The sequence below is a fragment of the Pholcus phalangioides genome, unplaced genomic scaffold, assembly GCF_987345545.1.
Source record: "Pholcus phalangioides strain wild (caught in Gottingen) unplaced genomic scaffold, Ppha-v1.0 ptg000032l_1, whole genome shotgun sequence".
NCBI lineage: Eukaryota > Metazoa > Arthropoda > Arachnida > Araneae > Pholcidae > Pholcus > Pholcus phalangioides.
The window spans coordinates 3,668,538-3,691,837 of record NW_028301622.1 but is presented as its reverse complement, the minus strand read 5'-3'; the positions used below and the strand labels follow the sequence as shown (position 1 = coordinate 3,691,837).

The following is a 23,300-nucleotide window of genomic DNA, read 5'->3' as shown; positions in this document are numbered from 1 at the left end:
AAGAGAAAAATAAGAATGGCAATTGATGAAAGCAAAATGTTGGATCGAATTGGAAGCGCCGGGTACCGATCCCGGTACCTCTCGCATGCCAAGCGAGCGCTCTACCAGCTGAGCTACGCCCCCGAAAGCAACAGCAATTGAAAAATCTCACCGATACCGTTATACTCACGTTTGTAAGTAAAAATGTTACTAGGTATTGCTTATAATTTTTTTATTTGTGTCACATTGCAAAGGAACAGTGAAGGAAGCGCTGCAACATCTAAAAGAGAAAAATATTAATGGCAATTGATGAACGCAAAATGTTGGATCGAATTGGAAGCGCCGGGTACCGATCCCGGTACCTCTCGCATGCTAAGCGAGCGCTCTACCAACTGAGCTACGCCCCCGACCACAGAAATGATGGAAAAATCTCACCGATACCGTTATACTCACGTTTGTAAGTAAAAATGTTACTAGGTATTGCTTATAATTTTTTTATTTGTGTCACATTGCAAAGGAACAGTGAAGGAAGCGCTGCAACATCTAAAAGAGAAAAATAAGAATGGCAATTGATGAACGCAAAATGCTAGATCGAATTGGAAGCGCCGGGTACCGATCTCGGTACCTCTCGCATGCTAAGCGAGCGCTCTACCAGCTGAGCTACGCCCCCGACCACAGAAATAATGGAAAAATCTCACCGATACCGTTATACTCACGTTTGTAAGTAAAAATGTTACTAGGTATTGCTTATAATTTTTTTATTTGTGTCACATTGCAAAGGAACAGTGAAGGAAGCGCTGCAACATCTAAAAGAGAAAAATAAGAATGACAATTGATGAACGCAAAATGTTGGATCAAATTGGAAGCGCCGGGTATCGATCCCGGTACCTCTCGCATGCTAAGCGAGCGCTCTACCATCTGAGCTACGCCCCCGACAGCAACAGCAATTGAAAAATCTCACCGATACCGTTATACTCACGTTTGTAAGTAAAAATGTTACTAGGTATTGCTTATAATTTTTTTATTTGTGTCACATTGCAAAGGAACAGTGAAGGAAGCGCTGCAACATCTAAAAGAGAAAAATAAGAATGGCAATTGATGAACGCAAAATGTTTGACCAAATTGGAAGCGCCGGGTATCGATCCCGGTACCTCACGCATGCTAAGCGAGCGCTCTACCATCTGAGCTACGCCCCCGAAAGCAACAGCAATTGAAAAATCTCACCGATACCGTTATACTCACGTTTGTAAGTAAAAATGTTACTAGGTATTGCTTATAATTTTTTTATTTGTGTCACATTGCAAAGGAACAGCGAAGGAAGCGCTGCAACAACTAAAAGAGAAAAATAAGAATGGCAATTGATGAACGCAAAATGTTTGATCAAATCGGAAGCGCCGGGTATCGATCCCGGTACCTCTCGCATGCTAAGCGAGCGCTCTACCATCTGAGCTACGCCCCCGACCACAGAAATGATGGAAAAATCTCACCGATACCGTTATACTCACGTTTGTAAGTAAAAATGTTACTAGGTATTGCTTATAATTTTTTTATTTGTGTCACATTGCAAAGGAACAGTGAAGGAAGCGCTGCAACATCTAAAAGAGAAAAATAAGAATGGCAATTGATGAACGCAAAATGTTGGACCGAATTGGAAGCGCCGGGTACCGATCTCGGTACCTCTCGCATGCTAAGCGAGCGCTCTACCAGCTGAGCTACGCCCCCGACCACAGAAATGATGGAAAAATCTCACCGATACCGTTATACTCACGTTTGTAAGTAAAAATGTTACTAGGTATTGCTTATAATTTTTTTATTTGTGTCACATTGCAAAGGAACAGTGAAGGAAGCGCTGCAACATCTAAAAGAGAAAAATAAGAATGACAATTGATGAACGCAAAATGTTTGATCAAATTGGAAGCAACGGGTATCGATCCCGGTACCTCTCGGATGCTAAGCGAGCGTTCTACCATCTGAGCTACGCCCACGACGACCGCAGTGATGGAGAAATCTCACCGATACACTTATACTCACGTCTGTAAGAAAAAATGTTACTAGGTATTGCTTATAATTTTCTTATTTGTGTCACATTGCAAACGAACAGTGAAGGAAGCATTACAACATCTAAAAGAAAAAAAACAAAAAAACAATTGATGAACGCAAAACGTTTGATCAAATTGGAAGCGCCGGGTATCGATCCCGGTACCTCTCGCATGCCAAGCGAGCGCTCTACCATCTGAGCTACGCCCCCGAAGACAGCTGCAATGGAGAAATCTCACCGATACACTTATACTCACGTTTGTGAGCAAAAATGTCAAGGGGTATTGCTTATAATTTTTTTATTTGTGTCACATTGCAAAGGAACAGTGAAGGAAGCGCTGCAACATCTGAAAGAGAAAAATAAGAATGGCAATTGATGAACGCAAAATGTTGGATCGAATTGGAAGCGCCGGGTACCGATCCCGGTACCTCTCGCATGCTAAGCGAGCGCTCTACCAGCTGAGCTACGCCCCCGACCACAGAAATGATGGAAAAATCTCACCGATACCGTTATACTCACGTTTGTAAGTAAAAATGTTACTAGGTATTGCTTATAATTTTTTTATTTGTGTCACATTGCAAAGGAACAGTGAAGGAAGCGCTGCAACATCTAAAAGAGAAAAATAAGAATGGCAATTGATGAACGCAAAATGTTGGACCGAATTGGAAGCGCCGGGTACCGATCTCGGTACCTCTCGCATGCTAAGCGAGCGCTCTACCAGCTGAGCTACGCCCCCGACCACAGAAATGATGGAAAAATCTCACCGATACCGTTATACTCACGTTTGTAAGTAAAAATGTTACTAGGTATTGCTTATAATTTTTTTATTTGTGTCACATTGCAAAGGAACAGTGAAGGAAGCGCTGCAACATCTAAAAGAGAAAAATAAGAATGGCAATTGATGAACGCAAAATGTTGGATCAAATTGGAAGCGCCGGGTATCGATCCCGGTACCTCTCGCATGCTAAGCGAGCGCTCTACCATCTGAGCTACGCCCCCGACGACGTCAGCGATGGAAAAATCTCACCGATACACTTATACTCACGTCTGTAAGAAAAAATGTTACTAGGTATTGTTTATAATTTTTTTATTTGTGTCACATTGCAAAGGAACAGCGAAGGAAGCGCTGCAACAACTAAAAGAGAAAAATAAGAATGGCAATTGATGAACGCAAAATGTTGGATCAAATTGGAAGCGCCGGGTATCGATCCCGGTACCTCTCGCATGCTAAGCGAGCGCTCTACCATCTGAGCTACGCCCACGACGACCGCAGCGATGGAGAAATCTCACCGATACACTTATACTCACGACTGTAAGAAAAAATGTTACTAGGTATTGCTTACAATTTTTTTATTTGTGTCACATTGCAAACGAACAGTGAAGGAAGCGCTGCAACAACTAAAAGAGAAAAATAAGAATGGCAATTGATGAACGCAAAATGTTGGACCGAATTGGAAGCGCCGGGTACCGATCTCGGTACCTCTCGCATGCTAAGCGAGCGCTCTACCAGCTGAGCTACGCCCCCGACCACAGAAATGATGGAAAAATCTCACCGATACCGTTATACTCACGTTTGTAAGTAAAAATGTTACTAGGTATTGCTTATAATTTTTTTATTTGTGTCACATTGCAAAGGAACAGTGAAGGAAGCGCTGCAACATCTAAAAGAGAAAAATAAGAATGGCAATTGATGAACGCAAAATGTTGGACCGAATTGGAAGCGCCGGGTACCGATCTCGGTACCTCTCGCATGCTAAGCGAGCGCTCTACCAGCTGAGCTACGCCCCCGACCACAGAAATGATGGAAAAATCTCACCGATACCGTTATACTCACGTTTGTAAGTAAAAATGTTACTAGGTATTGCTTATAATTTTTTTATTTGTGTCACATTGCAAAGGAACAGTGAAGGAAGCGCTGCAACATCTAAAAGAGAAAAATAAGAATGGCAATTGATGAACGCAAAATGTTGGATCAAATTGGAAGCGCCGGGTATCGATCCCGGTACCTCTCGCATGCTAAGCGAGCGCTCTACCATCTGAGCTACGCCCCCGACGACGTCAGCGATGGAAAAATCTCACCGATACACTTATACTCACGTCTGTAAGAAAAAATGTTACTAGGTATTGTTTATAATTTTTTTATTTGTGTCACATTGCAAAGGAACAGCGAAGGAAGCGCTGCAACAACTAAAAGAGAAAAATAAGAATGGCAATTGATGAACGCAAAATGTTGGATCAAATTGGAAGCGCCGGGTATCGATCCCGGTACCTCTCGCATGCCAAGCGAGCGCTCTACCATCTGAGCTACGCCCCCGAAGACAGCTGCAATGGAGAAATCTCACCGATGCACTTATACTCACGTTTGTGAGCAAAAATGTCAAGAGGTATTGCTTATAATTTTTTTATTTGTGCCACATTGCAAAGGAACAGTGAAGGAAGCGCTGCAACATCTAAAAGAAAAAAATAAGAATGGCAATTGATGAACGCAAAATGTTGGATCGAATTGGAAGCGCCGGGTACCGATCCCGGTACCTCTCGCATGCTAAGCGAGCGCTCTACCAGCTGAGCTACGCCCCCGACCACAGAAATGATGGAAAAATCTCACCGATACCGTTATACTCACGTTTGTAAGTAAAAATGTTACTAGGTATTGCTTATAATTTTTTTATTTGTGTCACATTGCAAAGGAACAGTGAAGGAAGCGCTGCAACATCTAAAAGAGAAAAATAAGAATGGCAATTGATGAACGCAAAATGTTGGATCCAATTGGAAGCGCCGGGTACCGATCCCGGTACCTCTCGCATGCTAAGCGAGCGCTCTACCAGCTGAGCTACGCCCCCGACCACAAAAATGATGGAAAAATCACACCGATACCGTTATACTCACGTTTGTAAGTAAAAATGTTACTAGGTATTGCTTATAATTTTTTTATTTGTGTCACATTGCAAAGGAACAGTGAAGGAAGCGCTGCAACATCTAAAAGAGAAAAATAAGAATGGCAATTGATGAACGCAAACTGTTGGATCGAATTGGAAGCGCCGGGTACCGATCTCGGTACCTCTCGCATGCTAAGCGAGCGCTCTACCAGCTGAGATACGCCCCCGACCACAGAAATGATGGAAAAATCTCACCGATACCGTTATACTCACGTTTGTAAGTAAAAATGTTACTAGGTATTGCTTATAATTTTTTTATTTGTGTCACATTGCAAAGGAACAGTGAAGGAAGCGCTGCAACATCTAAAAGAGAAAAATAAGAATGGCAATTGATGAACGCAAAATGTTGGATCAAATTGGAAGCGCCGGGTATCGATCCCGGTACCTCTCGCATGCTAAGCGAGCGCTCTACCATCTGAGCTACGCCCCCGACGACGGCAGCGATGGAAAAATCTCACCGATACACTTATACTCACGTCTGTAAGAAAAAATGTTACTAGGTATTGCTTATAATTTTTTTATTTGTGTCACATTGCAAAGGAACAGCGAAGGAAGCGCTGCAACAACTAAAAGAGAAAAATAAGAATGGCAATTGATGAACGCAAAATGTTTGATCAAATTGGAAGCGCCGGGTATCGATCCCGGTACCTCTCGCATGCTAAGCGAGCGCTCTACCATCTGAGCTACGCCCACGACGACCGCAGCGATAGAGAAATCTCACCGATACACTTATACTCACGTCTGTAAGAAAAAATGTTACTAGGTATTGCTTATAATTTTTTTATTTGTGTCACATTGCAAACGAACAGTGAAGGAAGCATTGCAACATCTAAAAGAAAAAAAACAAAAAAACAATTGATGAACGCAAAACGTTTGATCAAATTGGAAGCGCCGGGTATCGATCCCGGTACCTCTCGCATGCCAAGCGAGCGCTCTACCATCTGAGCTACGCCCCCGAAGACAGCTGCAATGGAGAAATCTCACCGATACACTTATACTCACGTTTGTGAGCAAAAATGTCAAGAGGTATTGCTTATAATTTTTTTATTTGTGCCACATTGCAAAGGAACAGTGAAGGAAGCGCTGCAACATCTAAAAGAGAAAAATAAGAATGGCAATTGATGAACGCAAAATGTTGGATCGAATTGGAAGCGCCGGGTACCGATCCCGGTACCTCTCGCATGCTAAGCGAGCGCTCTACCAGCTGAGCTACGCCCCCGACCGCAGAAATGATGGAAAAATCTCACCGATACCGTTATACTCACGTTTGTAAGTAAAAATGTTACTAGGTATTACTTATAATTTTATTATTTGTGTCACATTGCAAAGGAACAGTGAAGGAAGCGCTGCAACATCTAAAAGAGAAAAATAAGAATGGCAATTGATGAACGCAAAATGTTGGATCGACATGGAAGCGCCGGGTACCGATCTCGGTACCTCTCGCATGCTAAGCGAGCGCTCTACCAGCTGAGCTACGCCCCCGACCACAGAAATGATGGAAAAATCTCACCGATACCGTTATACTCACGTTTGTAAGTAAAAATGTTACTAGGTATTGCTTATAATTTTTTTATTTGTGTCACATTGCAAAGGAACAGTGAAGGAAGCCCTGCAACATCTAAAAGAGAAAAATAAGAATGGCAATTGATGAGCGCAAAATGTTGGTTCGAATTGGAAGCGCCGGGTATCGATCCCGGTACCTCTCGCATGCTAAGCGAGCGCTCTACCATCTGAGCTACGCCCCCGACGACCGCAGCGATGGAAAAATCTCACCGATACACTTATAATCACGTCTGTAAGAAAAAATGTTACTAGGTATTGCTTATAATTTTTTTATTTGTGTCACATTGCAAACGAACAGTGAAGGAAGCATTGCAACATCTAAAAGAGAAAAATAAGAATAACAATTAATGAACGCAAAATGTTTGATCAAATTGGAAGCGCCGGGTATCGATCCCGGTACCTCTCGCATGCTAAGCGAGCGCTCTACCATCTGAGCTACGCCCCCGACGCCCGCAGCAATGGAAAAATCTCACCGATACACTTATACTCACGTTTGTGAGCAAAAATGTTACTAGGTATTGCTTATAATTTTTTTATTTGTGTCACATTGCGAAGGAACCGTGAAGTAAGCCCTGCAACATCTAAAAGAGAAAAATAAGAATGGCAATTGATGAACGCAAAATGATTGATCAAATTGGAAGCCCCGGGTATCGATCCCGGTACCTCTCGCATGCTAAGCGAGCGCTCTACCATCTGAGCTACGCCCCCGACGACCGCCGCGATGGAAAAATCTCACCGATACACTTATACTCAGGTCTGTAAGAAAAAATGTTACTAGGTATTGCTTATAATTTTTTTTTTTGTGTCACATTGCAAAGGAACAGCGAAGGAAGCGCTGCAACAACTAAAAGAGAAAAATAAGAATGGCAATTGATGAACGCAAAATGTTTGATCAAATTGGAAGCGCCGGGTATCGATCCCGGTACCTCTCGCATGCTAAGCGAGCGCTCTACCATCTGAGCTACGCCCCCGACGACCGCAGCAATGGAAAAATCTCACCGATACACTTATACTCACGTTTGTGAGCAAAAATGTTACTAGGTATTGCTTATAATTTTTTTATTTGTGTCGCATTGCGAAGGAACCGTGAAGAAAGCCCTGCAACATCTAAAAGAGAAAAATAGGAATGGCAATTGATGAACGCAAAATGTTTGATCAAATTGGAATCCCCGGGTATCGATCCCGGTACCTCTCGCATGCTAAGCGAGCGCTCTACCATCTGAGCTACGCCCCCGACGACCGCCGCGATGGAAAAATCTCACCGATACACTTATACTCAGGTCTGTAAGAAAAAATGTTACTAGGTATTGCTTATAATTTTTTTATTTGTGTCACATTGCAAAGGAACAGCGAAGGAAGCGCTGCAACAACTAAAAGAGAAACATAAGAATGGCAATTGATGAACGCAATATGTTTGATCAAATTGGAAGCGCCGGGTATCGATCCCGGTACCTCTCGCATGCTAAGCGAGCGCTCTACCATCTGAGCTACGCTCCCGACGACAGCTGCAATGGAGAAATCTCACCGATACACTTATAATCACGTTTGTGGGCAAAAATGTTACTAGGTATTGCTTATAATTTTTTATTTGTGTCACATTGCGAAGGAACCGTGAAGGAAGCCCTGCAACATCTAAATGAGAAAAATAAGAATGGCAATTGATGAACGCAAAATGTTTGATTAAATTGGAAGCGCCGGGTATCGATCCCGGTACCTCTCGCATGCTAAGCGAGCGCTCTACCATCTGAGCTACGCCCCCGAAAACAACAGCTATTAAAAAATCTCACCGATACCGTTATACTCACGTTTGTAAGTAAAAATGTTACGAGGTATTGCTTATAATTTTTTTATTTGTGTCACATTGCAAAGGAACAGCGAAGGAAGCGCTGCAACAACTAAAAGAGAAAAATAAGAATGGCAATTGATGAACGTAAAATGTTTGATCAAATTGGAAGCGCCGGGTATCGATCCCAGTACCTCTCGCATGCTAAGCGAGCGCTCTACCATCTGAGCTACGCCCCCGACGACCGCAGCGATGGAAAAATCTCACCGATACACTTATACTCACGTCTGTAAGAAAAAATGTTACTAGGTATTGCTTATAATTTTTTTATTTGTGTCACATTGCAAACGAACAGTGAAGGAAGCATTGCAACATCTAAAAGAGAACAATAAGAATGACAATTGATGAACGCCAAATGTTTGATCAAATTGGAAGCGCCGGGTATCGATCCCGGTACCTCTCGCATGCTAAGCGAGCGCTCTACCATCTGAGCTACGCCCCCGACGACAGCTGCAATGGAGAAATCTCACCGATACACTTATACTAACGTTTGTGAGCAAAAATTTTACTAGGTATTGCTTTTAATTTTTTATTTGAGTCACATTGCGAAGAAACCGTGTAGAAAGCCCTGCAACATCTAAAAGAGAAAAATAAGAATGGCAATTGATGAACGCAAAATGTTTGATCAAATTGGAAGCGCCGGGTATCGATCCCGGTACCTCTCGCATGCTAAGCAAGCGCTCTACCATCTGAGCTACGCTCCCGACGACAGCTGCAATGGAGAAATCTCACCGATACACTTACAATCACGTTTGTGGGCAAAAATGTTACTAGGTATTGCTTATAATTTTTTTATTTGTGTCACATTGCGAAGGAACCGTGAAGGAAGCCCTGCAACATCTAAAAGAGAAAAATAAGAATGGCAATTGATGAGCGCAAAATGTTGGTTCGAATTGGAAGCGCCGGGTATCGATCCCGGTACCTCTCGCATGCTAAGCGAGCGCTCTACCATCTGAGCTACGCCCCCGACGAACGCAGCGATGGAAAAATCTCACCGATACACTTATACTCACGTCTGTAAGAAATGTTACTAGGTATTGCTTATAATTTTTTTATTTCTGTCACATTGCAAACGAACAGTGAAGGAAGCATTGCAACATCTAAAAGAGAAAAATAAGAATGACAATTGATGAACGCAAAATGTTTGATCAAATTGGAAGCGCCGGGTATCGATCCCGGTACCTCTCGCATGCTAAGCGAGCGCTCTACCATCTGAGCTACGCCCCCGACGACCGCAGCAATGGAAAAATCTCACCGATACACTTATACTGACGATTGTGAGCAAAAATGTTACTAGGTATTGCTTATAATTTTTTTATTTGTGTCACATTGCGAAGGAACCGTGTAGGAAGCCCTGCAACATCTAAAAGAGAAAAATAACAATGGCAATTGATGAACGCAAAATGTTTGATCAAATTGGAAGCGCCGGGTATCGATCCCGGTACCTCTCGCATGCTAAGCGAGCGCTCTACCATCTGAGCTACGCCCCCGACGACAGCTGCAATGGAGAAATCTCACCGATACACTTATACTCACGTTTGTGAGCAAAAATTTTACTAGGTATTGCTTTTAATTTTTTATTTGTGTCACATTGCGAAGGAACCGTGAAGGAAGCCCTGCAACATCTAAAAGAGAAAAATAAGAATGGCAATTGATGAACGCAAAATGTTTGAACAAATTGGAAGCGCCGGGTATCGATCCCGGTACCTCTCGCATGCTAAGGGAGCGCTCTACCATCTGAGCTACGCCCCCGACGACAGCAATAATGGAAAAATCTCACCGATATCGTTATACTCACGTTTGTAAGTAAAAATGTTACTAGTTATTGCTTATAATTTTTTTTATTTGTGTCACATTGCAAAGGAACAGTGAAGGAAGCGCTGCAACATCTAAAAGAGAAAAATAAGAATTGCAATTGATGAACGCAAAATGTTTGATCAAATTGGAAGCGCCGGGTATCGATCCCGGTACCTCTCGCATGCTAAGCGAGCGCTCCACCATCTGAGCTACGCCCCCGACGACAGCTGCAATGGAGAAATCTCACCGATACACTTTTACTCACGTTTGTGAGCAAAAATTTTACTAGGTATTGCTTTTAATTTTTTATTTGTGTCACATTGCGAAGGAACCTTGAAGGAAGCCCTGCAACATCTAAAAGAGAAAAATAAGAATGGCAATTGATGTACGCAAAATGTTTGATCAAATTGGAAGCGCCGGGTATCGATCCCGGTACCTCTCGCATGCTAAGCGAGCGCTCTACCATCTGAGCTACGCCCCCGACGACAGCAGCAATAGAAAAATCTCACCGATACACCTATACTCACGTTTGTGAGCAAAAATGTTACTAGCTATTGCTTATAATTTTTTTATTTGTGTCACATTGCGAAGGAACCGTGAAGGAAGCCCTGCAACATCTAAAAGAGAAAAATAAGAATGGCAATTGATGAGCGCATAATGTTGGTTCGAATTGGAAGCGCCGGGTATCGATCCCGGTACCTCTCGCACGCTAAGCGAGCGCTCTACCATCTGAGCTACGCCCCCGACGACAGCAGCAATGGAAAAATCTCACCGATACACTTATACTCACGTTTGTGGGCAAAAATCTTACTAGGTTTTGCTTATAATTTTTTATTTGTGTCACATTGCGAAGGAACCGTGAAGGAAGCCCTGCAACATCTAAAAGAGAAAAATAAGAATGGCAATTGATGAACGCAAAATGTTTGATCAAACTAGAAGCGCCGGGTATCGATCCCGGTACCTGTCGCATGCTAAGCGAGCGCTCTACCATCTGAGCTACGCCCCCGACGACAGCAGCAATGGAAAAATCTGACCGATACACTTATACTCACGTCTGTAAGAAAAAATGTTACTAGGTATTGCTTATAATTTTTTTAATTGTGTCACATTGCTAACGAACAGTGAAGGAAGCATTGCAACATCTAAAAGAGAAAAATAAGAATGACAATTGATGAACGCAAAATGTTTGATCAAATTGGAAGCGCCGGGTATCGATCCCGGTACCTCTCGCATGCTAAGCGAGCGCTCTACTATCTGAGCTACGCCCCCGACGACCGCACCGATGTAAAAATCTCACCGATACACTTATACTCACGTCTGTAAGAAAAAATGTTACTAGGTATTGCTTTTAATTTTTTTATTTGTGTCACATTGCAAACGAACAGTGAAGGAAGCATTGCAACATCTAAAAGAGAAAAATAAGAATGACAATTGATGAACGCAAAATGTTTGATCAAATTGGAAGAGCCGGGTATCGATGCCGGTACCTCTCGCATGCTAAGCGAGCGCTCTACCATCTGAGCTACGCCCCCGACGACCGCAACGATGGAAAAATCTCACCGATACACTTATACTCACGTCTGTAAGAAAAAATGTTACTAGGTATTGCTTATAATTTTTTTATTTGTGTCACATTGCAAACGAACAGTGAAGGAAGCATTGCAACATCTAAAAGAGAAAAATAAGAATGACAATTGATGAACGCAAAATGTTTGATAAAATTGGAAGCGCCGGGTATCGATCCCGGTACCTCTCGCATGCTAAGCGAGCGCTCTACCATCTGAGCTACGCCCCCGACGACAGCAGCAACGGAAAAATCTCACCGATACACTTATACTCCCGTCTGTAAGAAAAAATGTTACTAGGTATTGCTTATAATTTTTTTATTTGTGTCACATTGCAAACGAACAGTGAAGGAAGCATTGCAACATCTAAAAGAGAAAAATAAGAATGACAATTGATGAACGCAAAATGTTTGATCAAATTGGAAGCGCCGGGTATCGATCCCGGTACATCTCGCATGCGAAGCGAGCGCTCTACTATCTGAGCTACGCCCCCGACGACCGCATCGATGTAAAAATCTCACCGATACACTTATACTCACGTCTGTAAGAAAAAATGTTACTAGGTATTGCTTATAATTTTTTTATTTGTGTCACATTGCAAACGAACAGTGAAGGAAGCATTGCAACATCTAAAAGAGAAAAATAAGAATGACAATTGATGAACGCAAAATGTTTGATAAAATTGGAAGCGCCGGGTATCGATCCCGGTACCTCTCGCATGCTAAGCGAGCGCTCTACCATCTGAGCTACGCCCCCGACGACCGCAACGATGGAAAAATCTCACCGATACACTTATACTCACGTCTGTAAGAAAAAATTTTACTAGGTATTGCTTATAATTTTTTTATTTGTGTCACATTGCAAACGAACAGCGAAGGAAGCGCTGCAACAACTAAAAGAGAAAAATAAGAATGGCAATTGATGAACGCAAAATGTTGGATCAAATTGGAAGCGCCGGGTATCGATCCCGGTACCTCTCGCATGCTAAGCGAGCGCTGTACCATCTGAGCTACGCCCCCGACGACCGCAACGATGGAAAAATCTCACCGATACACTTATACTCACGTCTGTAAGAAAAAATGTTACTAGGTATTGCTTATAATTTTTTTATTTGTGTCACATTGCAAACGAACAGTGAAGGAAGCATTGCAACATCTAATAGAGAAAAATAAGAATGACAATTGATGAACGCAAAATGTTTGATCAAATTGGAAGCGCCGGGTATCGATCCCGATACATCTCGCATGCTAAGCGAGCGCTCTACCATCTGAGCTACGCCCCCGACGACAGCTGCAATGGAGAAATCTCACCGATACACTTATACTCACGTCTGTAAGAAAAAATGTTACTAGGTATTGCTTATAATTTTTTTATTTGTGTCACATTGCAAACGAACAGTGAAGGAAGCATTGCAACATCTAAAAGAGAAAAATAAGAATGACAATTGATGAACGCAAAATGTTTGATAAAATTGGAAGCGCCGGGTATCGATCCCGGTACCTCTCGCATGCTAAGCGAGCGCTCTACCATCTGAGCTACGTCCCCGACGACAGCAATAATGGAAAAATTTCACTGATACCGTTATACTCAAGTTTATGAGCAAAAATGTTACTAGGTATTGCTTATAATTTTTTTATTTGTGTCACATTGCGAAGGAACAGTGAAGGAAGCATTGCAACATCTAAAAGAGAAAAATAAGAATGACAATTGATGAACGCAAAATGTTTGATCAAATTGGAAGCGCCGGGTATCGATCCCGGTACCTCTCGCATGCTAAGCGAGCGCTCTACCATCTGAGCTACGCCCCCGACGACAGCTGCAATGGAGAAATCTCACCGATACACTTATACTCACGTTTGTGAGCAAAAATGTTACAAGGTATTGCTTATAATTTTTTTATTCGTGTCACATTGCGAAGGAACCGTGAAGGAAGCCATGCAACATCTAAAAGAGAAAAATAAGAATGGCAATTGATGAACGCAAAATGTTTGATCAAATTGGAAGCGCCGGGTATCGATCCCGGTACCTCTCGCATGCTAAGCGAGCGCTCTACCATCTGAGCTACGCCCCCGACGACAGCAGCAATAGAAAAATCTCACCGATACACCTATACTCACGTTTGTGAGCAAAAATGTTACTAGCTATTGCTTATAATTTTTTTATTTGTGTCACATTGCGAAGGAACCGTGAAGGAAGCCCTGCAACATCTAAAAGAGGAAAATAAGAATGGCAATTGATGAGCGCAAAATGTTGGTTCGAATTGGAAGCGCCGGGTATCGATCCCGGTACCTCTCGCATGCTAAGCGAGCGCTCTACCATCTGAGCTACGCCCCCGACGACCGCCGCGATGGAAAAATCTCACCGATACACTTATACTCAGGTCTGTAAGAAAAAATGTTACTAGGTATTGCTTATAATTTTTTTATTTGTGTCACATTGCAAAGGAACAGCGAAGGAAGCGCTGCAACAACTAAAAGAGAAACATAAGAATGGCAATTGACGAACGCAATATGTTTGATCAAATTGGAAGCGCCGGGTATCGATCCCGGTACCTCTCGCATGCTAAGCGAGCGCTCTACCATCTGAGCTACGCTCCCGACGACAGCTGCAATGGAGAAATCTCACCGATACACTTATAATCACGTTTGTGGGCAAAAATGTTACTAGGTATTGCTTATAATTTTTTATTTGTGTCACATTGCGAAGGAACCGTGAAGGAAGCCCTGCAACATCTAAATGAGAAAAATAAGAATGGCAATTGATGAACGCAAAATGTTTGATTAAATTGGAAGCGCCGGGTATCGATCCCGGTACCTCTCGCATGCTAAGCGTGCGCTCTACCATCTGAGCTACGCCCCCGAAAACAACAGCTATTAAAAAATCTCACCGATACCGTTATACTCACGTTTGTAAGTAAAAATGTTACGAGGTATTGCTTATAATTTTTTTATTTGTGTCACATTGCAAAGGAACAGCGAAGGAAGCGCTGCAACAACTAAAAGAGAAAAATAAGAATGGCAATTGATGAACGTAAAATGTTTGATCAAATTGGAAGCGCCGGGTATCGATCCCAGTACCTCTCGCATGCTAAGCGAGCGCTCTACCATCTGAGCTACGCCCCCGACGACCGCAGCGATGGAAAAATCTCACCGATACACTTATACTCACGTCTGTAAGAAAAAATGTTACTAGGTATTGCTTATAATTTTTTTATTTGTGTCACATTGCAAACGAACAGTGAAGGAAGCATTGCAACATCTAAAAGAGAACAATAAGAATGACAATTGATGAACGCCAAATGTTTGATCAAATTGGAAGCGCCGGGTATCGATCCCGGTACCTCTCGCATGCTAAGCGAGCGCTCTACCATCTGAGCTACGCCCCCGACGACAGCTGCAATGGAGAAATCTCACCGATACACTTATACTAACGTTTGTGAGCAAAAATTTTACTAGGTATTGCTTTTAATTTTTTATTTGAGTCACATTGCGAAGAAACCGTGTAGAAAGCCCTGCAACATCTAAAAGAGAAAAATAAGAATGGCAATTGATGAACGCAAAATGTTTGATCAAATTGGAAGCGCCGGGTATCGATCCCGGTACCTCTCGCATGCTAAGCAAGCGCTCTACCATCTGAGCTACGCTCCCGACGACAGCTGCAATGGAGAAATCTCACCGATACACTTACAATCACGTTTGTGGGCAAAAATGTTACTAGGTATTGCTTATAATTTTTTTATTTGTGTCACATTGCGAAGGAACCGTGAAGGAAGCCCTGCAACATCTAAAAGAGAAAAATAAGAATGGCAATTGATGAGCGCAAAATGTTGGTTCGAATTGGAAGCGCCGGGTATCGATCCCGGTACCTCTCGCATGCTAAGCGAGCGCTCTACCATCTGAGCTACGCCCCCGACGAACGCAGCGATGGAAAAATCTCACCGATACACTTATACTCACGTCTGTAAGAAATGTTACTAGGTATTGCTTATAATTTTTTTATTTCTGTCACATTGCAAACGAACAGTGAAGGAAGCATTGCAACATCTAAAAGAGAAAAATAAGAATGACAATTGATGAACGCAAAATGTTTGATCAAATTGGAAGCGCCGGGTATCGATCCCGGTACCTCTCGCATGCTAAGCGAGCGCTCTACCATCTGAGCTACGCCCCCGACGACCGCAGCAATGGAAAAATCTCACCGATACACTTATACTGACGATTGTGAGCAAAAATGTTACTAGGTATTGCTTATAATTTTTTTATTTGTGTCACATTGCGAAGGAACCGTGTAGGAAGCCCTGCAACATCTAAAAGAGAAAAATAACAATGGCAATTGATGAACGCAAAATGTTTGATCAAATTGGAAGCGCCGGGTATCGATCCCGGTACCTCTCGCATGCTAAGCGAGCGCTCTACCATCTGAGCTACGCCCCCGACGACAGCTGCAATGGAGAAATCTCACCGATACACTTATACTCACGTTTGTGAGCAAAAATTTTACTAGGTATTGCTTTTAATTTTTTATTTGTGTCACATGGCGAAGGAACCGTGAAGGAAGCCCTGCAACATCTAAAAGAGAAAAATAAGAATGGCAATTGATGAACGCAAAATGTTTGAACAAATTGGAAGCGCCGGGTATCGATCCCGGTACCTCTCGCATGCTAAGGGAGCGCTCTACCATCTGAGCTACGCCCCCGACGACAGCAATAATGGAAAAATCTCACCGATATCGTTATACTCACGTTTGTAAGTAAAAATGTTACTAGTTATTGCTTATAATTTTTTTTATTTGTGTCACATTGCAAAGGAACAGTGAAGGAAGCGCTGCAACATCTAAAAGAGAAAAATAAGAATTGCAATTGATGAACGCAAAATGTTTGATCAAATTGGAAGCGCCGGGTATCGATCCCGGTACCTCTCGCATGCTAAGCGAGCGCTCCACCATCTGAGCTACGCCCCCGACGACAGCTGCAATGGAGAAATCTCACCGATACACTTTTACTCACGTTTGTGAGCAAAAATTTTACTAGGTATTGCTTTTAATTTTTTATTTGTGTCACATTGCGAAGGAACCTTGAAGGAAGCCCTGCAACATCTAAAAGAGAAAAATAAGAATGGCAATTGATGTACGCAAAATGTTTGATCAAATTGGAAGCGCCGGGTATCGATCCCGGTACCTCTCGCATGCTAAGCGAGCGCTCTACCATCTGAGCTACGCCCCCGACGACAGCAGCAATAGAAAAATCTCACCGATACACCTATACTCACGTTTGTGAGCAAAAATGTTACTAGCTATTGCTTATAATTTTTTTATTTGTGTCACATTGCGAAGGAACCGTGAAGGAAGCCCTGCAACATCTAAAAGAGAAAAATAAGAATGGCAATTGATGAGCGCATAATGTTGGTTCGAATTGGAAGCGCCGGGTATCGATCCCGGTACCTCTCGCACGCTAAGCGAGCGCTCTACCATCTGAGCTACGCCCCCGACGACAGCAGCAATGGAAAAATCTCACCGATACACTTATACTCACGTTTGTGGGCAAAAATCTTACTAGGTTTTGCTTATAATTTTTTATTTGTGTCACATTGCGAAGGAACCGTGAAGGAAGCCCTGCAACATCTAAAAGAGAAAAATAAGAATGGCAATTGATGAACGCAAAATGTTTGATCAAACTAGAAGCGCCGGGTATCGATCCCGGTACCTGTCGCATGCTAAGCGAGCGCTCTACCATCTGAGCTACGCCCCCGACGACAGCAGCAATGGAAAAATCTGACCGATACACTTATACTCACGTCTGTAAGAAAAAATGTTACTAGGTATTGCTTATAATTTTTTTAATTGTGTCACATTGCTAACGAACAGTGAAGGAAGCATTGCAACATCTAAAAGAGAAAAATAAGAATGACAATTGATGAACGCAAAATGTTTGATCAAATTGGAAGCGCCGGGTATCGATCCCGGTACCTCTCGCATGCTAAGCGAGCGCTCTACTATCTGAGCTACGCCCCCGACGACCGCACCGATGTAAAAATCTCACCGATACACTTATACTCACGTCTGTAAGAAAAAATGTTACTAGGTATTGCTTTTAATTTTTTTATTTGTGTCACATTGCAAACGAACAGTGAAGGAAGCATTGCAACATCTAAAAGAGAAAAATAAGAATGACAATTGATGAACGCAAAATGTTTGATCAAATTGGAAGAGCCGGGTATCGATGCCGGTACCTCTCGCATGCTAAGCGAGCGCTCTACCATCTGAGCTACGCCCCCGACGACCGCAACGATGGAAAAATCTCACCGATACACTTATACTCACGTCTGTAAGAAAAAATGTTACTAGGTATTGCTTATAATTTTTTTATTTGTGTCACATTGCAAACGAACAGTGAAGGAAGCATTGCAACATCTAAAAGAGAAAAATAAGAATGACAATTGATGAACGCAAAATGTTTGATAAAATTGGAAGCGCCGGGTATCGATCCCGGTACCTCTCGCATGCTAAGCGAGCGCTCTATCATCTGAGCTACGCCCCCGACGACAGCAGCAACGGAAAAATCTCACCGATACACTTATACTCCCGTCTGTAAGAAAAAATGTTACTAGGTATTGCTTATAATTTTTTTATTTGTGTCACATTGCAAACGAACAGTGAAGGAAGCATTGCAACATCTAAAAGAGAAAAATAAGAATGACAATTGATGAACGCAAAATGTTTGATCAAATTGGAAGCGCCGGGTATCGATCCCGGTACATCTCGCATGCGAAGCGAGCGCTCTACTATCTGAGCTACGCCCCCGACGACCGCATCGATGTAAAAATCTCACCGATACACTTATACTCACGTCTGTAAGAAAAAATGTTACTAGGTATTGCTTATAATTTTTTTATTTGTGTCACATTGCAAACGAACAGTGAAGGAAGCATTGCAACATCTAAAAGAGAAAAATAAGAATGACAATTGATGAACGCAAAATGTTTGATAAAATTGGAAGCGCCGGGTATCGATCCCGGTACCTCTCGCATGCTAAGCGAGCGCTCTACCATCTGAGCTACGCCCCCGACGACCGCAACGATGGAAAAATCTCACCGATACACTTATACTCACGTCTGTAAGAAAAAATGTTACTAGGTATTGCTTATAATTTTTTTATTTGTGTCACATTGCAAACGAACAGCGAAGGAAGCGCTGCAACAACTAAAAGAGAAAAATAAGAATGGCAATTGATGAACGCAAAATGTTGGATCAAATTGGAAGCGCCGGGTATCGATCCCGGTACCTCTCGCATGCTAAGCGAGCGCTGTACCATCTGAGCTACGCCCCCGACGACCGCAACGATGGAAAAATCTCACCGATACACTTATACTCACGTCTGTAAGAAAAAATGTTACTAGGTATTGCTTATAATTTTTTTATTTGTGTCACATTGCAAACGAACAGTGAAGGAAGCATTGCAACATCTAATAGAGAAAAATAAGAATGACAATTGATGAACGCAAAATGTTTGATCAAATTGGAAGCGCCGGGTATCGATCCCGATACATCTCGCATGCTAAGCGAGCGCTCTACCATCTGAGCTACGCCCCCGACGACAGCTGCAATGGAGAAATCTCACCGATACACTTATACTCACGTCTGTAAGAAAAAATGTTACTAGGTATTGCTTATAATTTTTTTATTTGTGTCACATTGCAAACGAACAGTGAAGGAAGCATTGCAACATCTAAAAGAGAAAAATAAGAATGACAATTGATGAACGCAAAATGTTTGATAAAATTGGAAGCGCCGGGTATCGATCCCGGTACCTCTCGCATGCTAAGCGAGCGCTCTACCATCTGAGCTACGTCCCCGACGACAGCAATAATGGAAAAATTTCACTGATACCGTTATACTCAAGTTTATGAGCAAAAATGTTACTAGGTATTGCTTATAATTTTTTTATTTGTGTCACATTGCGAAGGAACAGTGAAGGAAGCATTGCAACATCTAAAAGAGAAAAATAAGAATGACAATTGATGAACGCAAAATGTTTGATCAAATTGGAAGCGCCGGGTATCGATCCCGGTACCTCTCGCATGCTAAGCGAGCGCTCTACCATCTGAGCTACGCCCCCGACGACAGCTGCAATGGAGAAATCTCACCGATACACTTATACTCACGTTTGTGAGCAAAAATGTTACAAGGTATTGCTTATAATTTTTTTATTCGTGTCACATTGCGAAGGAACCGTGAAGGAAGCCCTGCAACATCTAAAAGAGAAAAATAAGAATGGCAATTGATGAACGCAAAATGTTTGATCAAATTGGAAGCGCCGGGTATCGATCCCGGTACCTCTCGCATGCTAAGCGAGCGCTCTACCATCTGAGCTACGCCCCCGACGACAGCAGCAATAGAAAAATCTCACCGATACACCTATACTCACGTTTGTGAGCAAAAATGTTACTAGCTATTGCTTATAATTTTTTTATTTGTGTCACATTGCGAAGGAACCGTGAAGGAAGCCCTGCAACATCTAAAAGAGGAAAATAAGAATGGCAATTGATGAGCGCAAAATGTTGGTTCGAATTGGAAGCGCCGGGTATCGATCCCGGTACCTCTCGCATGCTAAGCGAGCGCTCTACCATCTGAGCTACGCCCCCGACGACAGCAGCAATGGAAAAATCTCACCGATACACTTATACTCACGTTTGTGGGCAAAAATCTTACCAGGTTTTGCTTATAATTTTTTATTTGTGTCACATTGCGAAGGAACCGTGAAGGAAGCCCTGCAACATCTAAAAGAGAAAAATAAGAATGGCAATTGATGAACGCAAAATGTTTGATCAAATTGGAAGCGCCGGGTATCGATCCCGGTACCTCTCGCATGCTAAGCGAGCGCTCTACCATCTGAGCTACGCCCCCGACGACAGCAGCAATGGAAAAATCTCACCGATACACTTATACTCACGTCTGTAAGAAAAAATGTTACTAGGTATTGCTTATAATTTTTTTATTTGTGTCACATTGCAAACGAACAGTGAAGGAAGCATTGCAACATCTAAAAGAGAAAAATAAGAATGACAATTGATGAACGCAAAATGTTTGATCAAATTGGAAGCGCCGGGTATCGATCCCGGTACCTCTCGCATGCTAAGCGAGCGCTCTACTATCTGAGCTACGCCCCCGACGACCGCATCGATGTAAAAATCTCACCGATACACTTATACTCACGTCTGTAAGAAAAAATGTTACTAGGTATTGCTTTTAATTTTTTTATTTGTGTCACATTGCAAACGAACAGTGAAGGAAGCATTGCAACATCTAAAAGAGAAAAATAAGAATGACAATTGATGAACGCAAAATGTTTGATCAAATTGGAAGAGCCGGGTATCGATGCCGGTACCTCTCGCATGCTAAGCGAGCGCTCTACCATCTGAGCTACGCCCCCGACGACCGCAACGATGGAAAAATCTCACCGATACACTTATACTCACGTCTGTAAGAAAAAATGTTACTAGGTATTGCTTATAATTTTTTTATTTGTGTCACATTGCAAACGAACAGTGAAGGAAGCATTGCAACATCTAAAAGAGAAAAATAAGAATGACAATTGATGAACGCAAAATGTTTGATAAAATTGGAAGCGCCGGGTATCGATCCCGGTACCTCTCGCATGCTAAGCGAGCGCTCTACCATCTGAGCTACGCCCCCGACGACAGCAGCAACGGAAAAATCTCACCGATACACTTATACTCCCGTCTGTAAGAAAAAATGTTACTAGGTATTGCTTATAATTTTTTTATTTGTGTCACATTGCAAACGAACAGTGAAGGAAGCATTGCAACATCTAAAAAAGAAAAATAAGAATGACAATTGATGAACGCAAAATGTTTGATCAAATTGGAAGCGCCGGGTATCGATCCCGGTACCTCTCGCATGCGAAGCGAGCGCTCTACTATCTGAGTTACGCCCCCGACGACCGCATCGATGTAAAAATCTCACCGATACACTTATACTCACGTCTGTAAGAAAAAATGTTACTAGGTATTGCTTATAATTTTTTTATTTGTGTCACATTGCAAACGAACAGTGAAGGAAGCATTGCAACATCTAAAAGAGAAAAATAAGAATGACAATTGATGAACGCAAAATGTTTGATAAAATTGGAAGCGCCGGGTATCGATCCCGGTACCTCTCGCATGCTAAGCGAGCGATCTACCATCTCAGCTACGCCCCCGACGACAGCAATAATGGGAAAATCTCACCGATACCGTTATACTCACGTTTGTAAGTAAAAATGTTACTAGGTATTGCTTATAATTTTTTTATTTGTGTCACATTGCAAAGGAACAGTGAAGGAAGCGCTGCAACATCTAAAAGAGAAAAATAAGAATGGCAATTGATGAACGCAAAATGTTTGATCAAATTGGAAGCACCGGGTATCGATCCCGGTACCTCTCGCATGCGAAGCGAGCGCTCTACTATCTGAGCTACGCCCCCGACGACCGCATCGATGTAAAAATCTCACCGATACACTTATACTCACGTCTGTAAGAAAAAATGTTACTAGGTATTGCTTATAATTTTTTTATTTGTGTCACATTGCAAACGAACAGTGAAGGAAGCATTGCAACATCTAAAAGAGAAAAATAAGAATGACAATTGATGAACGCAAAATGTTTGATCAAATTGGAAGAGCCGGGTATCGATCCCGGTACCTCTCGCATGCTAAGCGAGCGCTCTACCATCTGAGCTACGCCCCCGACGACCGCAACGATGGAAAAATCTCACCGATACACTTATACTCACGTCTGTAAGAAAAAATGTTACTAGGTATTGCTTATAATTTTTTTATTTGTGTCACATTGCAAACGAACAGTGAAGGAAGCATTGCAACATCTTAAAGAGAAAAATAAGAATGACAATTGATGAACGCAAAATGTTTGATAAAATTGGAAGCGCCGGGTATCGATCCCGGTACCTCTCGCATGCTAAGCGAGCGCTCTACCATCTGAGCTACGCCCCCGACGACCGCAACGCTGGAAAAATCTCACCGATACACTTATACTCACGTCTGTAAGAAAAAATGTTACTAGGTATTGCTTATAATTTTTTTATTTGTGTCACATTGCAAACGAACAGTGAAGGAAGCATTGCAACATCTTAAAGAGAAAAATAAGAATGACAATTGATGAACGCAAAATGTTTGATCAAATTGGAAGCGCCGGGTATCGATCCCGGTACCTCTCGCATGCTAAGCGAGCGCTGTACCATCTGAGCTACGCCCCCGACGACCGCAACGATGGAAAAATCTCACCGATACACTTATACTCACGTCTGTAAGAAAAAATGTTACTAGGTATTGCTTATAATTTTTTTATTTGTGTCACATTGCAAACGAACAGTGAAGGAAGCATTGCAACATCTAAAAGAGAAAAATAAGAATGACAATTGATGAACGCAAAATGTTTGATCAAATTGGAAGCGCCGGGTATCGATCCCGGTACCTCTCGCATGCTAAGCGAGCGCTCTACCATCTGAGCTACGTCCCCGACGACAGCAATAATGGAAAAATTTCACCGATACCGTTATACTCAAGT

The 23,300-nt window shown here is 42.4% G+C and overlaps 62 non-coding genes across 62 annotated transcripts; all 62 read right to left on the bottom strand.

Moving 5' to 3' along the window:
• Positions 1-313: 313 nt before the first annotated feature.
• On the bottom strand, positions 314-386 carry TRNAA-AGC (transfer RNA alanine (anticodon AGC)). Its single transcript has one exon. It is a non-coding gene; the product is annotated as a tRNA-Ala (tRNA).
• Positions 387-839: 453 nt separating this feature from the next.
• Positions 840-912, bottom strand: TRNAA-AGC (transfer RNA alanine (anticodon AGC)). Its single transcript has one exon. It is a non-coding gene; the product is annotated as a tRNA-Ala (tRNA).
• Positions 913-1,102: 190 nt separating this feature from the next.
• On the bottom strand, positions 1,103-1,175 carry TRNAA-AGC (transfer RNA alanine (anticodon AGC)). Its single transcript has one exon. It is a non-coding gene; the product is annotated as a tRNA-Ala (tRNA).
• Positions 1,176-1,365: 190 nt separating this feature from the next.
• On the bottom strand, positions 1,366-1,438 carry TRNAA-AGC (transfer RNA alanine (anticodon AGC)). The gene has a single exon. It is a non-coding gene; the product is annotated as a tRNA-Ala (tRNA).
• Positions 1,439-2,417: 979 nt separating this feature from the next.
• Positions 2,418-2,490, bottom strand: TRNAA-AGC (transfer RNA alanine (anticodon AGC)). The gene has a single exon. It is a non-coding gene; the product is annotated as a tRNA-Ala (tRNA).
• Positions 2,491-2,943: 453 nt separating this feature from the next.
• TRNAA-AGC (transfer RNA alanine (anticodon AGC)) lies at positions 2,944-3,016 on the bottom strand. Its single transcript has one exon. It is a non-coding gene; the product is annotated as a tRNA-Ala (tRNA).
• Positions 3,017-3,206: 190 nt separating this feature from the next.
• Positions 3,207-3,279, bottom strand: TRNAA-AGC (transfer RNA alanine (anticodon AGC)). The gene has a single exon. It is a non-coding gene; the product is annotated as a tRNA-Ala (tRNA).
• Positions 3,280-3,995: 716 nt separating this feature from the next.
• On the bottom strand, positions 3,996-4,068 carry TRNAA-AGC (transfer RNA alanine (anticodon AGC)). The gene has a single exon. It is a non-coding gene; the product is annotated as a tRNA-Ala (tRNA).
• Positions 4,069-4,521: 453 nt separating this feature from the next.
• Positions 4,522-4,594, bottom strand: TRNAA-AGC (transfer RNA alanine (anticodon AGC)). Its single transcript has one exon. It is a non-coding gene; the product is annotated as a tRNA-Ala (tRNA).
• Positions 4,595-4,784: 190 nt separating this feature from the next.
• On the bottom strand, positions 4,785-4,857 carry TRNAA-AGC (transfer RNA alanine (anticodon AGC)). The gene has a single exon. It is a non-coding gene; the product is annotated as a tRNA-Ala (tRNA).
• Positions 4,858-5,310: 453 nt separating this feature from the next.
• On the bottom strand, positions 5,311-5,383 carry TRNAA-AGC (transfer RNA alanine (anticodon AGC)). Its single transcript has one exon. It is a non-coding gene; the product is annotated as a tRNA-Ala (tRNA).
• Positions 5,384-5,573: 190 nt separating this feature from the next.
• TRNAA-AGC (transfer RNA alanine (anticodon AGC)) lies at positions 5,574-5,646 on the bottom strand. Its single transcript has one exon. It is a non-coding gene; the product is annotated as a tRNA-Ala (tRNA).
• Positions 5,647-6,099: 453 nt separating this feature from the next.
• TRNAA-AGC (transfer RNA alanine (anticodon AGC)) lies at positions 6,100-6,172 on the bottom strand. Its single transcript has one exon. It is a non-coding gene; the product is annotated as a tRNA-Ala (tRNA).
• Positions 6,173-6,625: 453 nt separating this feature from the next.
• TRNAA-AGC (transfer RNA alanine (anticodon AGC)) lies at positions 6,626-6,698 on the bottom strand. Its single transcript has one exon. It is a non-coding gene; the product is annotated as a tRNA-Ala (tRNA).
• A 190-nt stretch (positions 6,699-6,888) lies between these two features.
• Positions 6,889-6,961, bottom strand: TRNAA-AGC (transfer RNA alanine (anticodon AGC)). The gene has a single exon. It is a non-coding gene; the product is annotated as a tRNA-Ala (tRNA).
• A 190-nt stretch (positions 6,962-7,151) lies between these two features.
• TRNAA-AGC (transfer RNA alanine (anticodon AGC)) lies at positions 7,152-7,224 on the bottom strand. The gene has a single exon. It is a non-coding gene; the product is annotated as a tRNA-Ala (tRNA).
• A 190-nt stretch (positions 7,225-7,414) lies between these two features.
• TRNAA-AGC (transfer RNA alanine (anticodon AGC)) lies at positions 7,415-7,487 on the bottom strand. Its single transcript has one exon. It is a non-coding gene; the product is annotated as a tRNA-Ala (tRNA).
• A 453-nt stretch (positions 7,488-7,940) lies between these two features.
• On the bottom strand, positions 7,941-8,013 carry TRNAA-AGC (transfer RNA alanine (anticodon AGC)). Its single transcript has one exon. It is a non-coding gene; the product is annotated as a tRNA-Ala (tRNA).
• Positions 8,014-8,202: 189 nt separating this feature from the next.
• On the bottom strand, positions 8,203-8,275 carry TRNAA-AGC (transfer RNA alanine (anticodon AGC)). Its single transcript has one exon. It is a non-coding gene; the product is annotated as a tRNA-Ala (tRNA).
• Positions 8,276-8,465: 190 nt separating this feature from the next.
• Positions 8,466-8,538, bottom strand: TRNAA-AGC (transfer RNA alanine (anticodon AGC)). The gene has a single exon. It is a non-coding gene; the product is annotated as a tRNA-Ala (tRNA).
• A 190-nt stretch (positions 8,539-8,728) lies between these two features.
• Positions 8,729-8,801, bottom strand: TRNAA-AGC (transfer RNA alanine (anticodon AGC)). The gene has a single exon. It is a non-coding gene; the product is annotated as a tRNA-Ala (tRNA).
• Positions 8,802-8,990: 189 nt separating this feature from the next.
• Positions 8,991-9,063, bottom strand: TRNAA-AGC (transfer RNA alanine (anticodon AGC)). Its single transcript has one exon. It is a non-coding gene; the product is annotated as a tRNA-Ala (tRNA).
• Positions 9,064-9,253: 190 nt separating this feature from the next.
• Positions 9,254-9,326, bottom strand: TRNAA-AGC (transfer RNA alanine (anticodon AGC)). Its single transcript has one exon. It is a non-coding gene; the product is annotated as a tRNA-Ala (tRNA).
• A 187-nt stretch (positions 9,327-9,513) lies between these two features.
• On the bottom strand, positions 9,514-9,586 carry TRNAA-AGC (transfer RNA alanine (anticodon AGC)). The gene has a single exon. It is a non-coding gene; the product is annotated as a tRNA-Ala (tRNA).
• A 190-nt stretch (positions 9,587-9,776) lies between these two features.
• Positions 9,777-9,849, bottom strand: TRNAA-AGC (transfer RNA alanine (anticodon AGC)). Its single transcript has one exon. It is a non-coding gene; the product is annotated as a tRNA-Ala (tRNA).
• A 453-nt stretch (positions 9,850-10,302) lies between these two features.
• On the bottom strand, positions 10,303-10,375 carry TRNAA-AGC (transfer RNA alanine (anticodon AGC)). The gene has a single exon. It is a non-coding gene; the product is annotated as a tRNA-Ala (tRNA).
• Positions 10,376-10,564: 189 nt separating this feature from the next.
• TRNAA-AGC (transfer RNA alanine (anticodon AGC)) lies at positions 10,565-10,637 on the bottom strand. The gene has a single exon. It is a non-coding gene; the product is annotated as a tRNA-Ala (tRNA).
• A 190-nt stretch (positions 10,638-10,827) lies between these two features.
• TRNAA-AGC (transfer RNA alanine (anticodon AGC)) lies at positions 10,828-10,900 on the bottom strand. Its single transcript has one exon. It is a non-coding gene; the product is annotated as a tRNA-Ala (tRNA).
• Positions 10,901-11,352: 452 nt separating this feature from the next.
• On the bottom strand, positions 11,353-11,425 carry TRNAA-AGC (transfer RNA alanine (anticodon AGC)). The gene has a single exon. It is a non-coding gene; the product is annotated as a tRNA-Ala (tRNA).
• A 453-nt stretch (positions 11,426-11,878) lies between these two features.
• On the bottom strand, positions 11,879-11,951 carry TRNAA-AGC (transfer RNA alanine (anticodon AGC)). The gene has a single exon. It is a non-coding gene; the product is annotated as a tRNA-Ala (tRNA).
• A 453-nt stretch (positions 11,952-12,404) lies between these two features.
• On the bottom strand, positions 12,405-12,477 carry TRNAA-AGC (transfer RNA alanine (anticodon AGC)). The gene has a single exon. It is a non-coding gene; the product is annotated as a tRNA-Ala (tRNA).
• Positions 12,478-12,667: 190 nt separating this feature from the next.
• On the bottom strand, positions 12,668-12,740 carry TRNAA-AGC (transfer RNA alanine (anticodon AGC)). Its single transcript has one exon. It is a non-coding gene; the product is annotated as a tRNA-Ala (tRNA).
• A 453-nt stretch (positions 12,741-13,193) lies between these two features.
• TRNAA-AGC (transfer RNA alanine (anticodon AGC)) lies at positions 13,194-13,266 on the bottom strand. Its single transcript has one exon. It is a non-coding gene; the product is annotated as a tRNA-Ala (tRNA).
• Positions 13,267-13,456: 190 nt separating this feature from the next.
• Positions 13,457-13,529, bottom strand: TRNAA-AGC (transfer RNA alanine (anticodon AGC)). The gene has a single exon. It is a non-coding gene; the product is annotated as a tRNA-Ala (tRNA).
• A 190-nt stretch (positions 13,530-13,719) lies between these two features.
• Positions 13,720-13,792, bottom strand: TRNAA-AGC (transfer RNA alanine (anticodon AGC)). The gene has a single exon. It is a non-coding gene; the product is annotated as a tRNA-Ala (tRNA).
• A 190-nt stretch (positions 13,793-13,982) lies between these two features.
• TRNAA-AGC (transfer RNA alanine (anticodon AGC)) lies at positions 13,983-14,055 on the bottom strand. Its single transcript has one exon. It is a non-coding gene; the product is annotated as a tRNA-Ala (tRNA).
• A 190-nt stretch (positions 14,056-14,245) lies between these two features.
• On the bottom strand, positions 14,246-14,318 carry TRNAA-AGC (transfer RNA alanine (anticodon AGC)). Its single transcript has one exon. It is a non-coding gene; the product is annotated as a tRNA-Ala (tRNA).
• Positions 14,319-14,507: 189 nt separating this feature from the next.
• On the bottom strand, positions 14,508-14,580 carry TRNAA-AGC (transfer RNA alanine (anticodon AGC)). Its single transcript has one exon. It is a non-coding gene; the product is annotated as a tRNA-Ala (tRNA).
• Positions 14,581-14,770: 190 nt separating this feature from the next.
• Positions 14,771-14,843, bottom strand: TRNAA-AGC (transfer RNA alanine (anticodon AGC)). Its single transcript has one exon. It is a non-coding gene; the product is annotated as a tRNA-Ala (tRNA).
• Positions 14,844-15,033: 190 nt separating this feature from the next.
• TRNAA-AGC (transfer RNA alanine (anticodon AGC)) lies at positions 15,034-15,106 on the bottom strand. The gene has a single exon. It is a non-coding gene; the product is annotated as a tRNA-Ala (tRNA).
• A 189-nt stretch (positions 15,107-15,295) lies between these two features.
• Positions 15,296-15,368, bottom strand: TRNAA-AGC (transfer RNA alanine (anticodon AGC)). Its single transcript has one exon. It is a non-coding gene; the product is annotated as a tRNA-Ala (tRNA).
• Positions 15,369-15,558: 190 nt separating this feature from the next.
• Positions 15,559-15,631, bottom strand: TRNAA-AGC (transfer RNA alanine (anticodon AGC)). The gene has a single exon. It is a non-coding gene; the product is annotated as a tRNA-Ala (tRNA).
• A 187-nt stretch (positions 15,632-15,818) lies between these two features.
• Positions 15,819-15,891, bottom strand: TRNAA-AGC (transfer RNA alanine (anticodon AGC)). Its single transcript has one exon. It is a non-coding gene; the product is annotated as a tRNA-Ala (tRNA).
• A 190-nt stretch (positions 15,892-16,081) lies between these two features.
• On the bottom strand, positions 16,082-16,154 carry TRNAA-AGC (transfer RNA alanine (anticodon AGC)). The gene has a single exon. It is a non-coding gene; the product is annotated as a tRNA-Ala (tRNA).
• A 453-nt stretch (positions 16,155-16,607) lies between these two features.
• On the bottom strand, positions 16,608-16,680 carry TRNAA-AGC (transfer RNA alanine (anticodon AGC)). Its single transcript has one exon. It is a non-coding gene; the product is annotated as a tRNA-Ala (tRNA).
• A 189-nt stretch (positions 16,681-16,869) lies between these two features.
• Positions 16,870-16,942, bottom strand: TRNAA-AGC (transfer RNA alanine (anticodon AGC)). The gene has a single exon. It is a non-coding gene; the product is annotated as a tRNA-Ala (tRNA).
• A 190-nt stretch (positions 16,943-17,132) lies between these two features.
• On the bottom strand, positions 17,133-17,205 carry TRNAA-AGC (transfer RNA alanine (anticodon AGC)). Its single transcript has one exon. It is a non-coding gene; the product is annotated as a tRNA-Ala (tRNA).
• Positions 17,206-17,657: 452 nt separating this feature from the next.
• TRNAA-AGC (transfer RNA alanine (anticodon AGC)) lies at positions 17,658-17,730 on the bottom strand. Its single transcript has one exon. It is a non-coding gene; the product is annotated as a tRNA-Ala (tRNA).
• A 453-nt stretch (positions 17,731-18,183) lies between these two features.
• Positions 18,184-18,256, bottom strand: TRNAA-AGC (transfer RNA alanine (anticodon AGC)). Its single transcript has one exon. It is a non-coding gene; the product is annotated as a tRNA-Ala (tRNA).
• Positions 18,257-18,709: 453 nt separating this feature from the next.
• TRNAA-AGC (transfer RNA alanine (anticodon AGC)) lies at positions 18,710-18,782 on the bottom strand. The gene has a single exon. It is a non-coding gene; the product is annotated as a tRNA-Ala (tRNA).
• A 190-nt stretch (positions 18,783-18,972) lies between these two features.
• On the bottom strand, positions 18,973-19,045 carry TRNAA-AGC (transfer RNA alanine (anticodon AGC)). Its single transcript has one exon. It is a non-coding gene; the product is annotated as a tRNA-Ala (tRNA).
• Positions 19,046-19,498: 453 nt separating this feature from the next.
• Positions 19,499-19,571, bottom strand: TRNAA-AGC (transfer RNA alanine (anticodon AGC)). Its single transcript has one exon. It is a non-coding gene; the product is annotated as a tRNA-Ala (tRNA).
• A 190-nt stretch (positions 19,572-19,761) lies between these two features.
• Positions 19,762-19,834, bottom strand: TRNAA-AGC (transfer RNA alanine (anticodon AGC)). Its single transcript has one exon. It is a non-coding gene; the product is annotated as a tRNA-Ala (tRNA).
• A 190-nt stretch (positions 19,835-20,024) lies between these two features.
• On the bottom strand, positions 20,025-20,097 carry TRNAA-AGC (transfer RNA alanine (anticodon AGC)). Its single transcript has one exon. It is a non-coding gene; the product is annotated as a tRNA-Ala (tRNA).
• A 190-nt stretch (positions 20,098-20,287) lies between these two features.
• Positions 20,288-20,360, bottom strand: TRNAA-AGC (transfer RNA alanine (anticodon AGC)). The gene has a single exon. It is a non-coding gene; the product is annotated as a tRNA-Ala (tRNA).
• Positions 20,361-20,549: 189 nt separating this feature from the next.
• TRNAA-AGC (transfer RNA alanine (anticodon AGC)) lies at positions 20,550-20,622 on the bottom strand. Its single transcript has one exon. It is a non-coding gene; the product is annotated as a tRNA-Ala (tRNA).
• A 190-nt stretch (positions 20,623-20,812) lies between these two features.
• On the bottom strand, positions 20,813-20,885 carry TRNAA-AGC (transfer RNA alanine (anticodon AGC)). Its single transcript has one exon. It is a non-coding gene; the product is annotated as a tRNA-Ala (tRNA).
• Positions 20,886-21,338: 453 nt separating this feature from the next.
• TRNAA-AGC (transfer RNA alanine (anticodon AGC)) lies at positions 21,339-21,411 on the bottom strand. Its single transcript has one exon. It is a non-coding gene; the product is annotated as a tRNA-Ala (tRNA).
• A 979-nt stretch (positions 21,412-22,390) lies between these two features.
• On the bottom strand, positions 22,391-22,463 carry TRNAA-AGC (transfer RNA alanine (anticodon AGC)). The gene has a single exon. It is a non-coding gene; the product is annotated as a tRNA-Ala (tRNA).
• Positions 22,464-22,653: 190 nt separating this feature from the next.
• On the bottom strand, positions 22,654-22,726 carry TRNAA-AGC (transfer RNA alanine (anticodon AGC)). Its single transcript has one exon. It is a non-coding gene; the product is annotated as a tRNA-Ala (tRNA).
• A 190-nt stretch (positions 22,727-22,916) lies between these two features.
• On the bottom strand, positions 22,917-22,989 carry TRNAA-AGC (transfer RNA alanine (anticodon AGC)). Its single transcript has one exon. It is a non-coding gene; the product is annotated as a tRNA-Ala (tRNA).
• A 190-nt stretch (positions 22,990-23,179) lies between these two features.
• On the bottom strand, positions 23,180-23,252 carry TRNAA-AGC (transfer RNA alanine (anticodon AGC)). The gene has a single exon. It is a non-coding gene; the product is annotated as a tRNA-Ala (tRNA).
• Between the last annotated feature and the right edge of the window lie 48 nt (positions 23,253-23,300).